General features: G+C 42.3%; 1 pseudogene; it reads right to left on the bottom strand.

Moving 5' to 3' along the window:
• Positions 1-20,438, bottom strand: part of LOC142162963 (uncharacterized) — a 39,623-nt pseudogene that overhangs the window by 3,868 nt on the left and 15,317 nt on the right.

Here is a 20,438-nt window from a genome sequence, read left to right on the forward strand (position 1 = left end):
AGCCTGGAGAGCTGACTGAAAGGGCCTCGGAGGATGGCCTCTACCATAAGAATCCCTATATCCAGACGAGGTACCACTGAATCTACCAGAATAACGGGGCCTCTTATCAGACCCAGGACTACCTCTCTGAGCAAGTGCCATCTCTATCCGGCGGGCACCATCTGCCGCCTCCTGAAATGAAATCTCGCTACCAGAACTCATGGCCATCTGAACACGGATCGGCTGGGCCAACCCATCAATAAACCTCTGCACCCTCTCTCTTTCGGTGGAGAGTATCACAATGTCATGACGAGCAAGATCAATGAACCGGGTCTCATACTGGGTGACCATCATAGGACCCTACTGGAGACGCTCAAACTGCCTACGAAGAGCATCTCGCTGAGTAACTGGTAGAAACTTCCCCAGAAATAACTCTGAAAACTGATCCCAGGTCAATGATGGCGACCCTGCTGGCCTGGCTAAACAGAAATCCCTCCACCAAGTCTTGGCGGATCCTGCCAGGCGAAAAGTGGCGAAGTCGACCCCATTGGTCTCTACAATGCCCATAGTCCGTAGAACCTCATGACAGCTGAATATGAAATCCTGAGCATCCTCTAAGGGGGTGCCACTATATGTGGTTGTGAAGAGCTTGGTGAAACGATCAAGCCTCCACAAAGCATCCGCGGACATAGCCGCACCATCGCTGGACTGAGCCGCAATACCTGGCTGGGCTGCCACAGCTGGCTGAACTGCCACGGCTGGCTGAACTGCGTGAACCTAAGCCTGAGGAGCTACCGACTCTGGAGTACGAGTATCGGGAGTCTGAACTCCTCCCCCAGCCTGAGATGTGGCTGGAGCTACGGGAAGCAAACCCGCTCTAGAAATGCCCTCCATAAAGCCTACCAGTCGGACCAAAGCGTCCTGAAGCACTGGATTGGCTATGAAACCCTTTGGGACCTGAGCTGGGCCCACTGGAGCTGCTAGAGCTGGAACCTCCTCGTCATAGTCAGTATGAGGCTCCACTTCTGGGACTGCTACTCGGGGCTGAGCTCTGCCTCGGCCTCTGGCACGGCCTCGCCCTCTGCCCCTGATAGGAGCTGGGGGCTCGGGCTGCTGCGCGGTAGAAGAGGAAGCACGTGTTCTCACCATCTGCGAAAGAACAGAGTAGGAGGATGATCAATACTTGAGAATCAGAATCGCACGACACGAATGAACAAAGTGAAGTTTTCCTAACTTAGTAGCCTTTGCGGGATAAATACAGACGTCTCCGTACCGATCCCTCAGACTCTACCGAGTTGTCCGTGAGTTGTGAGACCTAAGTAACCTAGTGCCCTGATACCAACTTGTCACGACCCAGATTTCCCACCATCGGGTGTCATGATGGCGCCTACTATCGGAGCTAGGCAAGCCAAATATTTAAAACACCTTTCCTGCTTTCTTTCAAACAATATAATAAACGAGATAAAATTTAAGCAGAAGACTTTAATACACATCACTACCCAAGGTCTGGTGTCACTAGCTCACGGACTACTACAAACAATGTCTGAAAGGAAATACATCATGTCTGTCTGATACAAGATGAACAAACGAAAAACATGGAAAGGGACTTCGGCCTGCGAACGCTAGCTAGGCTACCTCGAGAGTCCCTGGACTGAAGATAGCTCCCATAAGTCCTACTGCTGCGGTCCGTAAGCTGCTCCCTGATCTGTGCATAAAAATGCACAGAGTGTAACATCAGCACAACCGACCCCATGTGTTGGTAAGTGCCTGGCCTAACCCCGGCGAAGTAGTGACGAGGCTAGACAATACCTACCACAATTAACCTGTACAGATATATATACAACAAGTGCAAGAAAACAATAACAAGATAATACAAAGTAAAACTGGGAGGGGACATGCTATCGGGGAGTAACAGATAAAAATGAAATATCGGAAATAAACAGAAGAAACTCCGGTTTCCATGATATATATATATATAGTGGACGGCGTGCCACACGTTCCCATAATGTCATATATAAGTGGACGTCGTGCCACACGATCCCATAATATCATATATAAGTGGACGGCGTGCCACACGATCCCGTAATAAGTATATAAGTGGACGGCGTGCCATACGATCCATTTTAACAATATATAGGTGGACGACATGCCACACGATCCCTTTTAACAATATATAGGTGGACGGCGTGCCACACGATCCCTATTTCCATATACCACGTGGTAGGCGTACCACCCGTTCCCATTTCATCTTTATCACAGTGCATAATATGTCACCGACAACGGAGGTCAATAACCAAGTGGACGGCGTGCCACACGATCATAATTCATATCATATATAAGTGGACGGCGTGCCACACGATCCCATAATATCATATATAAGTGGACAGCATGCTACACGATCCCATAATATAGTTCATAATATCTGACTTCATATAGTAGACCCCTTCAGGGGAGAATAACAACTCAATACCTTTAACCCAGCAAGGGTACAACTAACAATCCAAAATATCCCGACGAGGGAGAATATATATATCAGTCTACACATCCCGGCAAGGGAGTATTCATAACACATTCTCCTTTCAAATCATTCTTCCTCAACCGTTCACATTATATGAAACTTATCAAATAAACAAGGAGCTTGTGTCACATTATTCGAATTAAAATCAATCAAGACTTACGGTCATGCTAGACTCCGGTGCATAGATAACCGTCACCATGCCTATACACCGTACTCCACATTAGCAAGTAGCAAATATCATCCTAATCCTATTCTCTCAAGCCAAAGTTAGAACAAACACTTACCTCGAATGCTCCAAACTCAACTCACGCTTCTAGTATAGCTTTACCTCTTGATTCCACCACCAATCCGCTCGAATCTAGTCATAAGTTACTTAATCACATTAATAATTACTAAATGAATCATCCCCAATGCATGAAAATAGATTTTTCAAGGTTTTTCCCAAAAAGGTCAAAAATACCCCCGGACCCACGTGGTCGAAACTCGAGGTTCGGACCAAAACCCGGTTACCCATTCCCCCATGAATCCAAATATATGATTTGTTTTTAAATCGGACCCCAAATTGAGGTCCAACTTCTCAATTTGTAGAAAACTTAGGTTCTACCAAAAACACCCAATTTCACCCCTAAAAATCTTTGATTTGAAGTTGAAATTATGTTAAAAGATGTTAAGGAATAAAGAAATTAAGTTAGAACTCACTTACCAATCGTTTTGGAGAAGAAAAGTTGTTTGGAAAATCGCCTCTTAGGTTTTGGGTTTTTGAAAAGTGAAAAATGACTGAGATTTTCCGAACTTGTATACCTTTCTGAGGACCTGACACGGACCACACAAAAATGTGTTGCGGCCGCGCCGAGTGGGAGAAAAAATTGGGGCTTTTTTGAACCCTTCCAGTGCGGACCACACTGTTTTGGTACGCGGCCGCGCTGGTTAACCTGAAACCCTAGCCCTCCGACTCAGCCACGCGGACCGCACAGAAAGGCATCGCGGCCGCGCGGCTCCAGCGCGGACCGCGCGGAAATGACCGCGGCCGCGCTGGTGTCTGCAACACCTGAACCTGCATTTTCTTAAGTCCAAGACCTCCCGGGCCCCATTCAAAACTCACCCGAGCCCTCAGGGCTCCAAACCAAACATGCACACAACCTTAAAAACATCTTACGGACTTACTCGTGCGATCAAATCGCCAAAATAACATCATATACATAGGATCAAGCCTCAAACACATGATTTTCTTTCTTCAACTTTCATAACTCAAATCTCTATTTTTAGTCCGAAACACGTCATATGACGTCTGTTTTTAGCCAAACTTTATAGATAGTGCTTAACACATATTTAAGACTTGTACCGGGCATCGGAACCAAAATACGAGCCCGATACCTATATTTTCTAACTCCTTTTCATTTCAAATTTTCATATCAAATTTCAGAAAAACAATTTCTTTCAAAAATTCATTTCTCGGGCTTGGGACCTCAGAATTTAATTCCGGGCACACGCCCAAGTCCTATATTTTTCTACGGACCCTCCGAGACCGTCGAATCACAAGTTCGGGTCCGTTTACCCAAAATGTTGACCGAAGTCAATATTATGCATATTACTATCGAAATTCATCAAATATTTCACATAATTCACATATTCTAACATAAAAACTTTCCGGCTACGCGTCCGAACTGTGCACGCCAATCGAGGCAACTAAAAGCAAGGTTTTCAAGGCCTCGGGAGCACGAAACAAGGAATAATTACGGTGATAACCCCTTGGGTCGTCACCACATTAAGGTGAATCAACAGTGGATGGACAAAAGTCACAAGGTATGAGGTGAGATTATGCCATTATTCTTAAGATGATCATGTAATGATGAGGCATTAAAGGACTTAGATTTATACATATGGGATAAGTAACTAAAGTAACATGGAGTTCAGTAGCAGACCTCAGTAAAAATGAATCGAAGTAAGAGTTATGGTATAATAAAACCTACCTAAATGCAGTGAAGTCATACGAATGGATAAGTGGATCTATGAAATAAGGTATAATAATATTCGTAAGTTCGACAAAGTACCGAGCGAAGAACTTCAATATACCTACAGATGCCTAGAGGGACATTTTATCAAGCTCTATATATATTTGCAAAGTGAGGCCTAAAGATTGGCTAAAAACTGGAGGAAAGAGGAGCGAAGAGTCACACAGGCGCACATACAAGGAAAAGTCGTACAGGCTGTATGATAGAATATAGCAAGAGTTACGAGATTGGAAGAATTCCGACCACAAACTGTGGTGCGAGAAAGAGGCCTAAAGGGGGAATGCCCTGGACTTTGAAATTATTCAAAGAACAGTTGCCTAAATGGCAAGAAGAGTATTAAAGTTTTATCAAGAGCTATGGGTTATGTGAATGATAAATGTATCAGTCAACATTCGAGGATGAATGTTCCTAAAGGGGGAATAATATTACACCCCATATTTTCGTACGTGGAAGTACGCCATAACTAAATTGATATAATCTCGAAAATGAGATATTACATCCCACATTTTTCCGTACGTTAAAGTTTCGTCTTAAGTTAAGCAACATAAGTTCGGGAATGAAATTATCTTGGGATTATAAGTATTATGTTATTTCAAACAAGTGATAAGTAAATTCGTAAAGGTGAGAGGGTAAGCAAATCAAAGAAAATAAATTTCGTCGAAGTTTGGCAATTTGGGATAAAATACGGTCCGAGCTATAATACCCGATATTTATGGACTAGTGTCATACAAGGTACCATATGACCATGATAATATGATGTATAAAGTGTATTAAAAGGAGTAATATTTTAAGTAATTTGAGATAATTAGTTAATTATTAATTTAAGTGGGTAAGAGTAAAATTATCTTATCCACGTGGGACCATGACAACTAAAGGTTAGTATGACTAATAGGTATTATACGTTGGTGTCACACTTTGAGATAAGTAGTCTTTCTAAGCATTAAAGTCAAGTGGGACCTACCAAGCAAGACATTGAAAGAATTCATTTGAAACTCAAAGAATTTATTTTGAAACTTCAAAGAATTCATTTTGAACTCCAAGGCTTTGGACGTGAGCTTGTTCTGTGACAGATGACCATAGTTCATTTGAGGCTTCATAACACAGTATAGCGTGAGAATTTTCATTTTCAACAATTCAACAAAATCACATAAGCATCTTCAAGAATTCAAACGAGAATTCTTAGTATCTTAGCAACGTGAGATTTTGCGATTTCAAGGGAGTAGGTGCAATCTTTTTCAAAGAATATCATACGAATTTTTTTCTATTGCGATCAGTTGTTACATGTTGTCGCAATCAACGGGTGTTAGAGGGGTTTTCAAGAGAATCGACGCAGGTATGTTAAGGCTATCCCTTTTTTCTTTTTTGGCATAAACTATACAATGTCGCCTGCTGATCGAGGCCAACCCTGCACTACTATTGAGTAGCGAGAGAGGGTTGAAGTAGCTTTTATCCGATTAAGGTCGGGATCGATTTCCACAGGGAGCTAGAAGTTGGAGTCGGGTGTCTGTCTAAAGTGGAGTTGTATATGTGTTCCAAATTGCACTTCTTAACATTTTTGGGTTTTTGATTTACTTCTAATTTTATCAAACTACAATGCTAAATTAAAAGAATAAGTTAAGAGTAAACTATTGCGAGTTGTTCAAATGGTTAAAAGGCATTAGGATAGTGACTTTCGCCTAGGTGGTCAATTGACGGATACTTGAATCTAAGACATGATTGACATATTTGAGGAGTATGATATAACCATTGCACGATTTTACCCACTCTACACCTCTCGGTGGTTCGAGTGATTTTGCCCGAATTGACTTTCTCAAGACCAATTGGGTATGCAAATTTGCACAAGCAATCAAGGTTCAAGTCGGGTATTACTATCTCTAGGTTTAACCCTTTTATTGGGGCTATCAATCTCTTGAGTACTCCTCAATTCCTTGTTGGACCAATTTCAGAGACTTAGGCTCTCTTTCTCAAGAAGAGCCAAAGTCAACTAAATACAAACTAGTGTTTGCAACCACCAATTCAGCAATTAAACATAAAAGTAGCCCAAATATCAAACACTCATAGTTAATCTAGCCCGAAAACACAAGACTCATCAATTACCCACACTAGGGTTGAGCGACAACCCTAGGTTATGCGTCTAGCTACTCATAATTAGAGAAGAAAACAAAGAAATAGATGAAGAAAAACTCATATTAATTAATTGCTAAGATAAACTAGAAGATTCAATGTTGAAATAAAGCTAAAATTACTCAAAATAGCTAAAATATTTGAAGTCACGAGCGCAACCCAGTACCAAAACTATCTGATAACCTAAAATAGGAAAAGAAGCTATTTATACTAAGCTGAAAAATCCTTGATAAAAATACCCCTGTGGGGCTAGTGCGGACCGCACAAAATCACGTGCGGCGGCATTAAGGCTCTTGACTTAAAATTCATCTCTCTAAACTCGGGCAATGCGAACCGCACAAAATCGAGTGCGGCCGTGGTGGCTTCTAGTGCTGTCTGCATGAAATGGAGCGCGGACCACATTGGGCTTCAAACTCCAAACTGGCACTTCTCTGATTCTTGGCTCTGCGGACCACACTAAATCGAGTGTGGCCGTAGTGACTCCAATGCGGGCCGTATTAAATCTCATGCGGCTGCATTGCCTGTTGGCTTGGAAATCAACCTCTCTGAATCTCACTTGTGCGGGCCGCACAGAATGGTGTGTGGCCGCATTAAGCCTGTTTTGCCTGAGATTTGTCTTGTTTTGGTACTTGTGCAAGTTTTATTTCTTTTTGAGCTGATCTTTGACATCTTGTCACTTTGTTGATCAAACCTGCAATCAAGCGCAACTTGTGAGCCTTTTGGGACTATTTTGTACAAATTTCTAATCAAAACATAAGCAAGAAGGAGTGTAAAATGTATCAAAATCCCTAGTTATCAACTCCCCCAAGGAAAATTCCAAGAAGATTCAGCTGTCCTAAAGTGCCCTTATCTAGCATCAATTGGGACTAACAATTGCCCTCAATACAAATGAATCATTAACAACATTTTACTCTTTGAAACACCGTGGATTAAGTGCGACACAAGAGCATCAAGAGTTGACTCAACACATCAAAGAACTCTTTCTATTACTTTGGTCATTGTGGAACCCAAACTCACACATCCTCAACTCTCCCTAAGCAAACCTCACCTTTAGAATAGTAGCACTTAGAACGAGGTTAATGGAAAATCACTCATCTCTCTCAAGGAAAAGTCACGAGTCCGTCTCTAAGTACCATATGCTTGCATCTTATGTGAGTCACCACTAATGTATGTTTCATTCAACTCAAGATCATATAGGGATTTTGTGGAGACATAGTGAAGGTTTTTGGTTTAGGGTAGGTAATGCTTGGTCTAAGTATGTTCCATCTTCCCTTAAGCACTTCTTTTGTTTCATTTTGGCTCAAATTCATTTGACTTTTTGGGTCTTTTCACTTCTTTCTAAGGGGTTAGAGAGACACATTGTCACTCTTTCTTGTACATTTCAAATCTTTTCTCCTTTCTCAACTTTTCACACCTTTCATTCTTTGCTTTTCTTGAATCCCCCTTTTTTCAATTCTACTTTGAGCATTCTTTTGTCTTTTTGTTTTTCTTTCTTTTTCATTGCCTTTTCTTTTCTTTATTTTGTACGTTTTTACCATTTTGTTGACATCCTCGTCTCTCCCCCCAAACTTAAACTTTTTCCATGTAAGATTGGGTGCCAAGAGAGGGTATCTTTTAGAACGAGTAAAGGCTTGTATCATGGTTCTTTGAAGGAAAAAGGTTTAAGGCTCAAAAGGGTTGACTAAGGATGTTATCATTGGTAGGTTATGGAAGTGTTCAAGCTTATCAGTTGGACCGAGGAGAGCCTATAATCATTTCTCAAGTCAAAATTCACTTAGGATTTTGTCTCAACAAATATTCAGGGCAAGTTCTAAGACCAATGGCTCAGGACTTGGACTTGCAATGCAATTTCTCACCACACAAGCTATGGGATTGCTAAAGACACAGAGTCGGGGACCCACAACAACCTTAGATAAGATTTGAGCACACAATGGTCCCGAAAAACCACTTGATGATTATCGGTCAACACAAGAGTCTCAAGGTCACGACTTTCACCATCCTAAACACAACAATTTATTTTTGACCATGAGATCAAAGGCAAATGTGCTAGGCCCAAGTGAAATTTTGCTTGAGGTACCCTTACCACTAACTACTAAAAGCAAAAAGAAAAACGGACTCAAACCCTTAAGAAGGTTGTCACGACATCCATCATTGGGAAGAGACACCAGGTTCACACAAACTCCACCTTTTGAAAGAACCGTGGCATTAAGAAAACCAAAGGCTTATTGCAAACGTTCAGAACAAGAAGCTACGAACATAAACAAGAAGCTAAGAAAGAAAATTTGCGGAAAATAAAATGAATATATACAAGAGGGGATTTAATCGAATATACAATAGATGAGGTGAATATGTACAATGTAACATAACTTTATATGCAGACCCAAAGTAAAATAAAAGTACGAGAAATGTAATGAAATGTTAAAATTATATACAAACCAAAGATGAAAAATAAAGAAAGAATAAAAACTATCAAATATATACAATAATCCAAATCCATAAAAGTAGGGCCTACCCCCTCAAATGAAAGCTGACATTGTCCCCAATGCCAACTAAACCAAATAAGCACCAAAAAGAAAAGGGGAAAAGGATATAGAGACTCCCTATGGCCCGTCTGTCTGCATGGGCTCCTGAGTGGTCCCTAGGTCCTCAATATGCTTGGGAACCTCAGATTGGTTCCCTATAGCCTGCTGCTCTGCTGCTGGGACCTGGGCCTGGACCTGGACAGGTTCCTAAGGTGCATCCTGTGGCTGACTGGATGAAGTCTTCGGTGGGTCTGCCAACTGGATGACAGCATCGTCTGCTCGGGGAATCATCCTTTTCCTCTTGGGAGGACTCTGGAACTGCTCAGGCTGGGGATGAGCTGCTGGTACCGGGTCATGTAGCAATAAGTCCAAAGGCAGATGATTTGCCTTTATCTTGTCAACCTCAGCCCTTAACGCTTTTACGGACTCCTTGGAAGCCCGCGTCTTCCTCAACTTATTTTGCTCCTTAGCAAGATCCTTGAGAGCCTTGCTGTGTGAATCAACAACATCCGTGAGCATTTTCTGGGTGTCAAGGATTTTATTCTGGTTGGCCAGAATCTCCTTGAGGCATCCTCGATAGACTGCGAGACTTGCGGAGGCGGAGTTGCCGACTAAGCTTCCACTGTAGTATTGAGGATAAACAACTTGGATGAAGCTGTCTGCATCCAGTTGTTGATGCTGAGAAGAGCCTGGCTCAGTTGGTATGCAGTCACTAGGTAGGCTCGGGAAGAGGGTATCTCAAGATCTGCTGAAGTGGATGGACCAGGTGGAATGTCTGCGGAGGTGGAGGCAGGCTGAGTAGGAGCCACTACCACAACTGGCTCTTCAGACTGGCCAGTTGGAGCAGTAGCTGTTCCCTTGAAGTTCTTGCTCTTTGGGTTGTCATCACCCTGCATACTGTACCATGAGAACGGGGCCTTCGTTTTACCTTTATATCAAATGGCCTCTTTTCAACCTTGAGGTCCCTGAAGTACATGGTCAAGAAGCTGGGGAAGGGGTAGTTTCTATCACCCTCACTGACTACCTGCGTAATTACCTGAGACATTACCTTTCCGACATTAATCGGTTACCCCTCCATGATTGATGCCACCAAAACTACCCGATGAAGAGGGAGGGAGTTGTCATGGGTAGTGGGGTCCAATCTGCTGCACACAATTGTTTCCCACCCCTTGGCTTCAAAATTCTGACTTCTTCTCAAAATTTTCACTCCCGCATTTAGCCAATAGGGGGTGGTACCTAGGATTTCCAGATACTGTGCCAACCAGGGACGGACCTCCTCGCCCAATTCCATCTTTGCCATATACAGTTCCTCATCCTCCTCATCAAAGCCGAGGTAATCATTTATTGTTTTCCCGTCAAAAAACACCTTCAGATTTCGCACCTTGGTCACTTTTGTGCCCTTTTTGATATGGGCAACATTGGTATAGAATTCCTTGACCAGGTGCTCGTTTGCATCCTCACAGCTGTTCAAGAAATACTCCCAGCCAACTTTCTCCCTAAACTGCCTCCTCACATTGGGATTGTAAGGTAATAAGTCTCTATCAACAAAGCTCCTCTCTAAGATCAACTTCCTCACTGTCCACCATTCCCTAAATTTGTGATAAGCTACCTCGCTCACAAATCGGTCTTGCCACACCTCCGGGTTTCTAGTTCGTTCTACCCCGCCAACCTGGGGCTCACCCCCTTCTCCTACTACCTCTTCTCCTACTGCACCCTCTCCGGATAATGAAGCTGTGGGAGAGGTGGAGTATTCATCCCCACTGCCTTCAGTTGAGCCCTCAAACGACCCAGAAGATACATTTACTGACGCTTGGGCAACGGAGGAAGTGGGAGGAGTGTCTTTTAGTCTGTTTCTCTCCGGTCAGTTAGGGATGTACTCTGGGATTGAGTCTAAAGATATCTCTTGGGAGCGCTTGTACTCACTCCCAGACATGTCAATGGCCCTATCAGCAGCTTTAATCATCTTCCTCGTGTTTTTAATGTTTTGCCAGGCTTGAGTAGTCAATCTTACCATTTTCTGTGTCCCTCCCCGGGAGGATTCACCTCGACCAGCTTGTTTAGAACCCTTGCCTCTTTGTTTCACATACATTAGGCTTGTTAGTATCAGTAAAAATAATTAAGATCAGAGTTGCAGAAAAGAAAATGTTACAGACAGTTGCAGAGGTGAAACAATGCGGACCGCACAAAATAGAGTGCGGCCGCACAGAGGCCAATGTGAACCGCACAAAATGGCAATGCGGTCCGCACAGAGGTGGGGTTCAGACTACCCACTTTCTGTATCCAGGCAATGCGAACCGTACAAAATATAGTGCGACCGCACAGGGACCAATACGGACCGCACAAAATGTAGTGCGGTCGTAGTCCTTGAAGATCAGCTTACAGACACTCATCAATGCGGTCCGCACAAAATGCCATTGCGGACTGCACTAAAGTACCACGGACCGCACAGAATCGACCGCGGTCCGCACTAAGTGCCCAGAAGCAACACTCACTTAGGGTTCAATGTATTTTGATTTTAAGTCCAATTTCACACCTAATAAAGGTCCCTAAGTGTTTGCCCAGTGATTTTAACTACCTAATTCTACTTTAACCAAAAAGTTAACTACCCTAACCTAACAATCGAAGAAAATACGGGAAGAACAAAATAATAGGCAAGAAAAACAAAAAGTAAAGGAGAATAACAAAATTAAAGCAATTAAAAAAGAAGACAAGTTACCAGATGTGAGATTTAGTGATGATTAACGATTCTTAGCAGCTAGTTATGAGTAAAAGGGATGAAGAATAGTGTTTTAGGGTTCTGAGAGTAAAGAGATCGAAAAGTGTAACAAGAGGGCCTCAGGCTCTATTTATAGAAAATGACCTAGGGCCCAGCTTACCAACCCAGTGCGGACCACACTAAATGGACTGCGGTCCGCACCACACAGTATGTTTCAAGTTTGAGAAGGCAACCCACTACGGTACGCACAAAATGCCATGCGGCCGCAATAGTCCACCGCAGTCCGCACAAAATGTAATGCGGCCGCGGTGGCAAAATTCAGAGACTGGAACACTTTTTTTTTCACTATGTCCTACACTGCAGCAACACAATCCTGTAGCATCTCACAACCAGTTAGTCCAAAAATAAATCCTATACTACCATGAAAATCAAAGAAAAACAAGAATAAAAACAAATGGATTGCCTCCCAAGAAGCGCTTGATTTAACGTCGCGGCACGATGCAGGTTACCATCAAATTATTTGAGATGAAGAAGTGTCACCACGTGGCTGTCATCAATTTTTCCCAAGTAGTGCTTGACCCTATGCCCATTCACTCTAAAAACTTCCCCATTTTTGTTCTTTAAATCAAGAAAACCAAACGGTGTCACACACACCACTTCAAAAGGTCCACACCATTTTGATTTAAGCTTTCCCGGAAACAAACATAACCGAGAGTTGAACAAGAGAACCAAATCACAAACTTTGAACTCCTTTCTACGAGTATATTTATCATGGAGGTACTTCATATTGTCCTTGTACAAGGACGAACTAGAGTAGACATAGAATCGGAATTCATCAAGTTCATTAAGCTGCTCCACATGAAAATTTGCTGCAACATCCCATTCAAGATTTAGCTTCCTCAAAGCCCACATGGCCTTGTGCTCTAACTCTACCGGTAGATGGAAAGATTTCCCAAACACCAACCGATATGGAGACATACCAATCGGAGTCTTGTAAGCATACCTATAAGCCTATAGAGCGTCATCCAACTTTTTTGACCAATCGGTCCTATTTACATTGACCGTCTTTGACAATATACTTTTGATTTCCCTGTTAGAGACTTCAACTTGACCACTTGCTTGAGGATGATAGGGAGTAGAAACTTTGTGATTGACACCATACTTTGAAAGCAAAGTGTCAAAAGCTCTATTGCAAAAATGAGACCCTCCATCACTTATGATTGCACGAGGAGTACCAAACCTTGTAAAGATGCTCTTCTTGAGAAATGCAACAACACTCCGGGCCTCATTGCTGGGCAAAGACACGGATTCAACCCACTTTGAAACATAGTCCACCGCCACAAGAATGTATGTGTTCCCACACGAGCTAACAAACGGGCCCATAAAATCAATGCCCCACACATCAAAAATATCAACTCAAGAATGGTATTGAGAGGCATATCATCTTTCTTTGAAATTCCACCCGCTCATTAACATTCATCACACCTCTTTACAAGTTCACTTGCATCTTTGTACAAAGTTGGCCAATAAAACCCACAACTAAGAACTTTGGAAGTCGTCCTTGCCCCGCCATTATGGCCACCATAGGGAGAGGAATGACAAGCCTCCAAGATACCTAATTGCTCTTCCTCCGGGACACACCTTCGGATCACACCATCTGTGCAAATCTTGAACAAGTATGGCTCATCCCAATAAAAATCCAAACTATCCCACTTGAGCTTCTTCCTTTGGTTAGAAGAGAGGTCATACGGGATTATACCAGTCATAAGGAATTTAGCAACATCGGCAAACCATGGCATATCATTCATCGACACCGAGAGGAGTTGTTCGTCGGGAAATGAATCATTGCTCTCTAGGCCATCACGAGGCCTCCCCTGCTCCTCCAAGAAGGACAAGTGGTCCGCCACTTAGTTCTCACTATCATTCTGGTCCACAATCTCCAAATCAAACTCTTGAAGTAACAAGACCCATCGCATTAGTTTAGCTTTAAAATCCTTCTTCGTCATCAAGTACCAGAGTAGGGCATGGTCAGTATGAATAATAACCTTAACACCCATAAGATACAGTCGGAATTTTTCCATTGTGAACACAATAGACAAAAGTTCTTTCTCGGTCATCGTGTAGTTCACTTGAGCATCATTCATTGTCTTGCTCGCATAGTACACCAGATGAAATATTTTGTTCACTCTTTGACCCAAAACCGCCCCAACCGCAACATCGCTCGCATCATACATGAGCTCAAAGGGCAAGCTCCAATTAGGTACGGTAATGATAGGAGTGGTGGTAAACTTAGAATCTTTTTCCAACAACTTGCACAAGGGATTTGCCACCTTCGAAAAGTCTTTGATAAATCTCTGGTAGAACCCCGCATGCACAAGAAAACTTCGGACTCCCTTGACAGATGAAGGGGGAGGGAGCCTTGAAATCACACAATTTTTGCTTTGTCTACCTCAATACCATGCTTTGAAATTTTATGCCCAAGAACTATGCCCTCTTCCACCATAAAGTGGCATTTCTCCCAATTGAGAACAAGATTGGTTTCTTCACAACGAGCCAAGAACTTATCAAGATTTTTCAAGCACTCATCAAATGAATCCCCCACAACACTAAAGTCGTCCATGAACACCTCCAAAATGTCTTCCACCATATTGGTGAAAATGGCCATCATACACCGCTGAAATGTAGCCGGTGCATTACACAATCCAAAAGGCATCCTAGAGAAAGCAAAGGTGCCATATGAACAAGTGAATGTGGTCTTCTCCTGATCTTCCGGAGCAATCAAGATTTGGTTGTACCCAGAATACCCATCCAATAAATAGTAGAAGGCATGCCCAACAAGTCGGTCTAGCATCTGATCAAGAAAAGGCAAAGGAAAGTGATCCTTGCGGGTCACTTTATTCAACTTGCGGTAATCCATACATACCCTCCAACTGGTGATGGTTCTGGTAGGAATTAACTCATTTTTTGAATTTGCAACCACAGTCATACCACCCTTCTTCGGTACACATTGCACCGGTGAAGCCCACGAGCTATCAGAGATGGGGTACACAACCCCGACATCCAACCATTTGATCACCTCCTTTTTCATAACTTCTTGCATTGCCTCGTTCAACCTCCTTTGATACTCCACGGAGGGCTTTTCATCATCTTCCAGAATAATCTTGTGCATACAAAATGCGGGACTTATCCCCCCAATATCAGCTAAAGTCCATCTAATTGCTTTTTTTTTTTGCTTTTGAAGCACCGCCAATGTGGCATCAACCTGCATGTTAGTAAGACAAGAGCAAAGAATAACTGGCAAAGTAGAAGTTGAGCCTAAGAACTCATACCTGAGTGTGGAGGTAGTGGTTTCAACTCCAACACCGGAGACTCCTCAATTGAAGGTTTAGTCGGTGGAGTCTTTCTATTCTCGAGGTCCAAAGACAATTTCTTAGGCTCATAAGAGTAAGAGCCCATTCCATGTAAAGCATTCACGCACTTCGCTTGGCCCTCATCATCATTGACATCAAGATTCAACAATACGGCCTCCAAAGGGTCCTCTACATTGATCATTGCACTGGTGTTATCAATTATCACTGATGTGATGAGGTCCACAAAAGAGCACACCTAGGTACTGTTGGGCTGCTTCATCGATTTGCAAACATGAAAGACCACTTTTTCATCACCCACCAGGAAGGTGAATTCCCCTGCTTCTACATCAACTAAGGCCTTCCCCGTAGCAAGGAAAGGTTTCCCCAAAATGATAGGAACTTCATAATATACCTCACAATCCAAGATCACAAAGTCAGCTGACAAGATAAATTTGTCCACCCGGACAAGCATATGATCAATAATACCCAATAGTCTCTTCATCGTTCTATCTGCCATTTGTAATCTCATGGAAGTCGGCCTCGGCTGCCCAATATCCAAAGTCTTGAAAACTAAATAGGGCATCAAATTGATACTAGCCCCTAAATCATATAGAGCTTTAGCAAAATCCGCACTCCCAATAGTGCAAGGAATGATGAAATCACTGGGATCTTCAAGCTTCGAGGCCATTGAATGCACTATTGCACTAACTTGGTGATTCATCTTTATAGTTTCATAATCCATAGACCGCTTCTTTATTACCAAGTCCTTCATGAATTTATCATAGCCCGACATTTGTTCAAGAGCCTCCACTAAAGGCACATTGATGGATAAGCTTTTCATCACGTCAATAAACTTTTTGAACTGATTCTCATTTTTCTACTTCGCAAGCCTTTGAGGATAAGGTGGAGGTGGCCTTGGAAAATGAGCCTTGGCTTTAGGCACAACCGGCTCCGGCATGTCTATTATGTATTCCCTAGACGGGTTCACTTCATTTTAGGTTTCTACCTCGACATCTTGAATATCAATCCTCACTTCTTCATTCACATTTTCAACCACCAAAGGCACTTCATCTTCTTGCAACTCAATATCATCATCCACAATTTGCTTTTGTTTGGAGGCATGCACATCACCACCTCTCCCACTTCTTGACGTTACCGCCATAACATGATTGTTCCCACCCTTCGGGTTCACTACTGTATCATTTGGTAAAGCACCCTTAGGGTGAGTATTTGAAGACTGTGAGATTTGGCCTAACTGCACCTCCAAGTTTCTGATAGAGGTATTGTGGGAAGCCAACTGAGCATCCGAGTCCGCATTCTTCTTCATCATCTGTTCAAACATCATTTCGATTCTACCCATATCATTTCTAGAAGAACTAGGACCTTGAGATGGAAATGGGGGTGGATTGTTCGGTTGTTGGTACATTGGGGGCCTTTGAAAGCCTTACCCCCGGTTTCCTGGGTTTCCATTGTTCCATCTACCTTGATTGTTATTACCACCCCAATTGTTGCTATTACCATTCCAATTTCCTTGGTTGTTTTGATTGTTGTTCTAATTGCTCCAGTTGTTGTTTTGGTTGTTGTTCCCCCAGTTACCATTGCCTTGTTGTTGATTGCCCAAATTGCCTTGGCGTCTCCATTGTTGTTGGTTGGAAGAATTGCCTATTTGGCCTTGATAATTATTCACGTATTGCACCTCTTCACTTTGTTCATCATAACCATCATTTTGAAATCCACCACAATCATTGTCAAATTGCTCCTAATTCCCTTGGTTCCGTTGACCTCTTTGCCTTATTTTGTTGACAAGCATGTTAACACCCTCCATGGAATTCACTTGGCGAGGATTTTGAACTTGTTGCAACTGTGCCTTTGCAAGTTGGTTCATTGTAGTTGTCAACTCAGCTATAGCCTGCCCATGATCATGTAATTCCTTGTGCAAATGAATAACCGTGGGGTCACCTTGGGGCACATTGGCTATACTTTACCAAGCGAAAGAAGTGTCATCCATCTCGTCAAGAATGTCACAAGCCTCATCATACGACAGCTTCATGAAGTTACCCCCAGCAAGTTGGATCACTATGCATTGGTTTGTTGTATTAATACCCCGGTAGAAGGTTTGTTGGATCATCGCCTTAGTCATATCATTGTTGGGTCATTCCTTCGCCATTATTCTATAACACTCCCAAATCTCATGCAAAGGTTCTGTGGGCTCTTGATTGAACGCCAAGATCTCATCTCTCAATGCAGCCATATGCCCCGGTAAGAAAATTTTGCAATAAACTTATCCGCCAACTCATCCCAAGTAGTGATGGAATGGTTGGGAAGTTGCTCGAGCCAATCCAGTACCTTCCCTCTAAGTGAGAATAGGAAGAGTCTCAACCTAAGCGCATCCTCGGACACATTAGTTTGCTTGCTCCCCCAATATGTATCCACAAACCCCTTGAGATATTTGTAAGCATTTTGATTTGCAGCACCCGTGAAGTACCCACGTTGCTCTAGTAAGGTCAACATCATATTGGTTATTTGAAAATTTCCCGCCCGAATTTGGGGTGGGACAATAGCACTTGCATAGCCTTGGTTCGGAAGCACTCTAGGAGCCACTCTTGGAGGTGGCGGAGGAGGGTCTGGGATATTGTCATTAACATTAGCATTAGTCTGGTGGCCTCTACGTTGTCCTTGAGATACAAGAGGCACCTCATCATCTCTGACATCAACTACCTCCTCCCCCACAATCATATTTCCAAGAGGGTCATTGGCGTTGTTCGCTGCCATTTGGTACCTGAGTTGTGACACAAACAAAATTAGTAACAAAAAAGGAAAGAAGAACAATACACAAAACTATTTAGATAGATAGCCGAAACCGTTAGCTCCCCGGCAACGGCGCCAAAAAGTGATCGAGGCCAACCCTGCACTACTATTGAGTAGTGAGAGAGGGTCGAAGCAGCTTTTACCCGATTAAGGTCCGGATCGATTTCCATAGGGAGCTAGAAGTTGGAGTCGGGTGTCTGTCTAAAGTGGAGTTGTGTATGTGTTCCAAATTGCACTTCTTAACATATTTTAGTTTTCCATTTACTTCTAATTTTATCAAACTACAATGCTAAATTAAACTAGAATAAGCTAAGAGTAAACTATTACGAGTTGTTCAAATAGTTAAAAGGCACTAGGGTAGTGACTTTTGCCTAGGTGGTCAATTGAAGGATACTTGAGACTAAGGAATGATTGACATATTTGGGGAGTATGATATAACCGTTGTACGGTTTTACCCACTCTACACCTCTCGATGGTTCGAGTGATTTTGCCCGAATTTACTTTCTCAACACCAATTGGGTATGCAAATTTGCATAAGCAATCAAGGTTCAAGTCGGGTATTACTATCTCTAGATTTAACCCTTTAATTGGGGCTATCAATCTCTTGAGTACGCCCCAATTCCTTGTTGGACCAATTTCAGAGACTTAGGCTCTCTTTCTCAAGAAAAGCCAAAGTCAACTAAACACAAACTAGTATTTGCAACCACCAATTCAGCAATTAAACATGAAATTAGCTCAAGTATCAAACATATATAATCAATCTACACAAGACCCATCAATTACCCACACTAGGGTTGAGCCACAACCCTAGCTTATGGGTCTAGCTACTCATAATTAGAGAAGAAAACAAAGAAATAGATGAATAAAAACTCATATTAATTAATTGCTAAGATAAACTAGAAGATTCAATGTTAAAATGAAGCTAAAATATTCAAAATCACGGACGCAACCGAGTACCAAAACAATTTGATAACCTAAAAATGGGAAAAGAAGCTATTTATACTAAGTTGAAAAATCTGGACAAAAATACCCCTGCGGTGCTAGTGCTGACCGCACAAAATCACGTGCGGCCGCACTAAGGCTTTTGAATTAAAATTCAGCTCTCTGAACTCGGGCAATGCGGACCGCACAAAATCGAGTGAGGCCGCGGTGGCTTATAGTGCGGTCCGCATGAAATGGAGCGGGGACCGCATTGGGCTTCAAACTCTAAACTGGCACTTCTCTGATCTTGGCTCTACGGACTGTCACACCTCCTTTTTGCGTGCCTACCCCGAAGGGTAAAATGCGCGAGGGAGTTTTTCCAATTTAAGTGATAATATTCGAAATGGGATTATTTATTTAATTCAGAGTCGCCACTTTGGAAAGGTTTGGCTTTTGGTGTCCCAAGTCACCGGTTTATCTTGAATCCCAATTCGAGGAAAATATTCGACTTTCCAAATGAAGTCTGCGAACCAGAAATTCTAAGTAAGGAATTCTGTTGACCCGAGAGAAGGTGTTAGGCACCCCCGAATCCCGTGGTTCTAGCACGGTCGCTTAAATTGTTATAATGGCTAAATATCTGATTTAATACATGTTATAACTTATGTGCTTTTATTAAGTTTAAACCGCTTTTATTATTATTATTTTTTATAGAATTGCAACGTCGTGAAAATGCATCTCGAACCACGTCAAAATCAATGCACCCGTGGTTTTTAACACATTCCGATTCCGCTGAGATTTGAATTTGGGTCACATAAATGCGCACCCGAATTTAAGAAGGTAATTTAATTAAATCGCGCCTAAAGAGTCTAACGCGTTATTATCTTTGGGGAGGGCAGCGAAATTCACTAAACAGTCCATCCCATATTCTAAGTATTTTATTATGACCAGTTATTGAGGGCCCCGCGATTTGCATTTTTATTTGGCGAGGCTCGTCTCATTTTTTGAAAGGATAAACCTACAGCGACTACATTTTCTATTATGTTTGTCTCTAAAAATGAAAGAAAGAAAAATATACGCTAATTAAATTACGAGCTTGGCAAGTTTGAGCCTTTTATCAATTATTGGGTTACAAAAACGCCAAACGCAAAATCCCAATCGAATTTGCTCAAAGAAAATTGTTTCTCGCCTTATTCCATAATTGAACATTACTAAAAAAATGAAATTATAAGATATAGAATTGACAAACGCTATCAAAAACAAACCAATTATTCTTTAACTACTTTAAACCTCACATTATTAGACGAATTGAACCATTGGAACTAATTTTTATTCTTCGAAAATGGGCCAAACTTGACTACCAACACATTCGAAAGTTGTTAAACTTAATTGACACTTCGAAAATCTATTGCCTTTGAAGGAACTCTGACAAACCTGGTTCGAAATCAACCCATGCCTATTAAGTTCATGACCTTAGCCTTACTACATCGA

Source organism: Nicotiana tabacum, chromosome 8 (assembly GCF_000715075.1).
Source record: "Nicotiana tabacum cultivar K326 chromosome 8, ASM71507v2, whole genome shotgun sequence".
Classification (NCBI taxonomy): Eukaryota; Viridiplantae; Streptophyta; class Magnoliopsida; order Solanales; family Solanaceae; genus Nicotiana; species Nicotiana tabacum.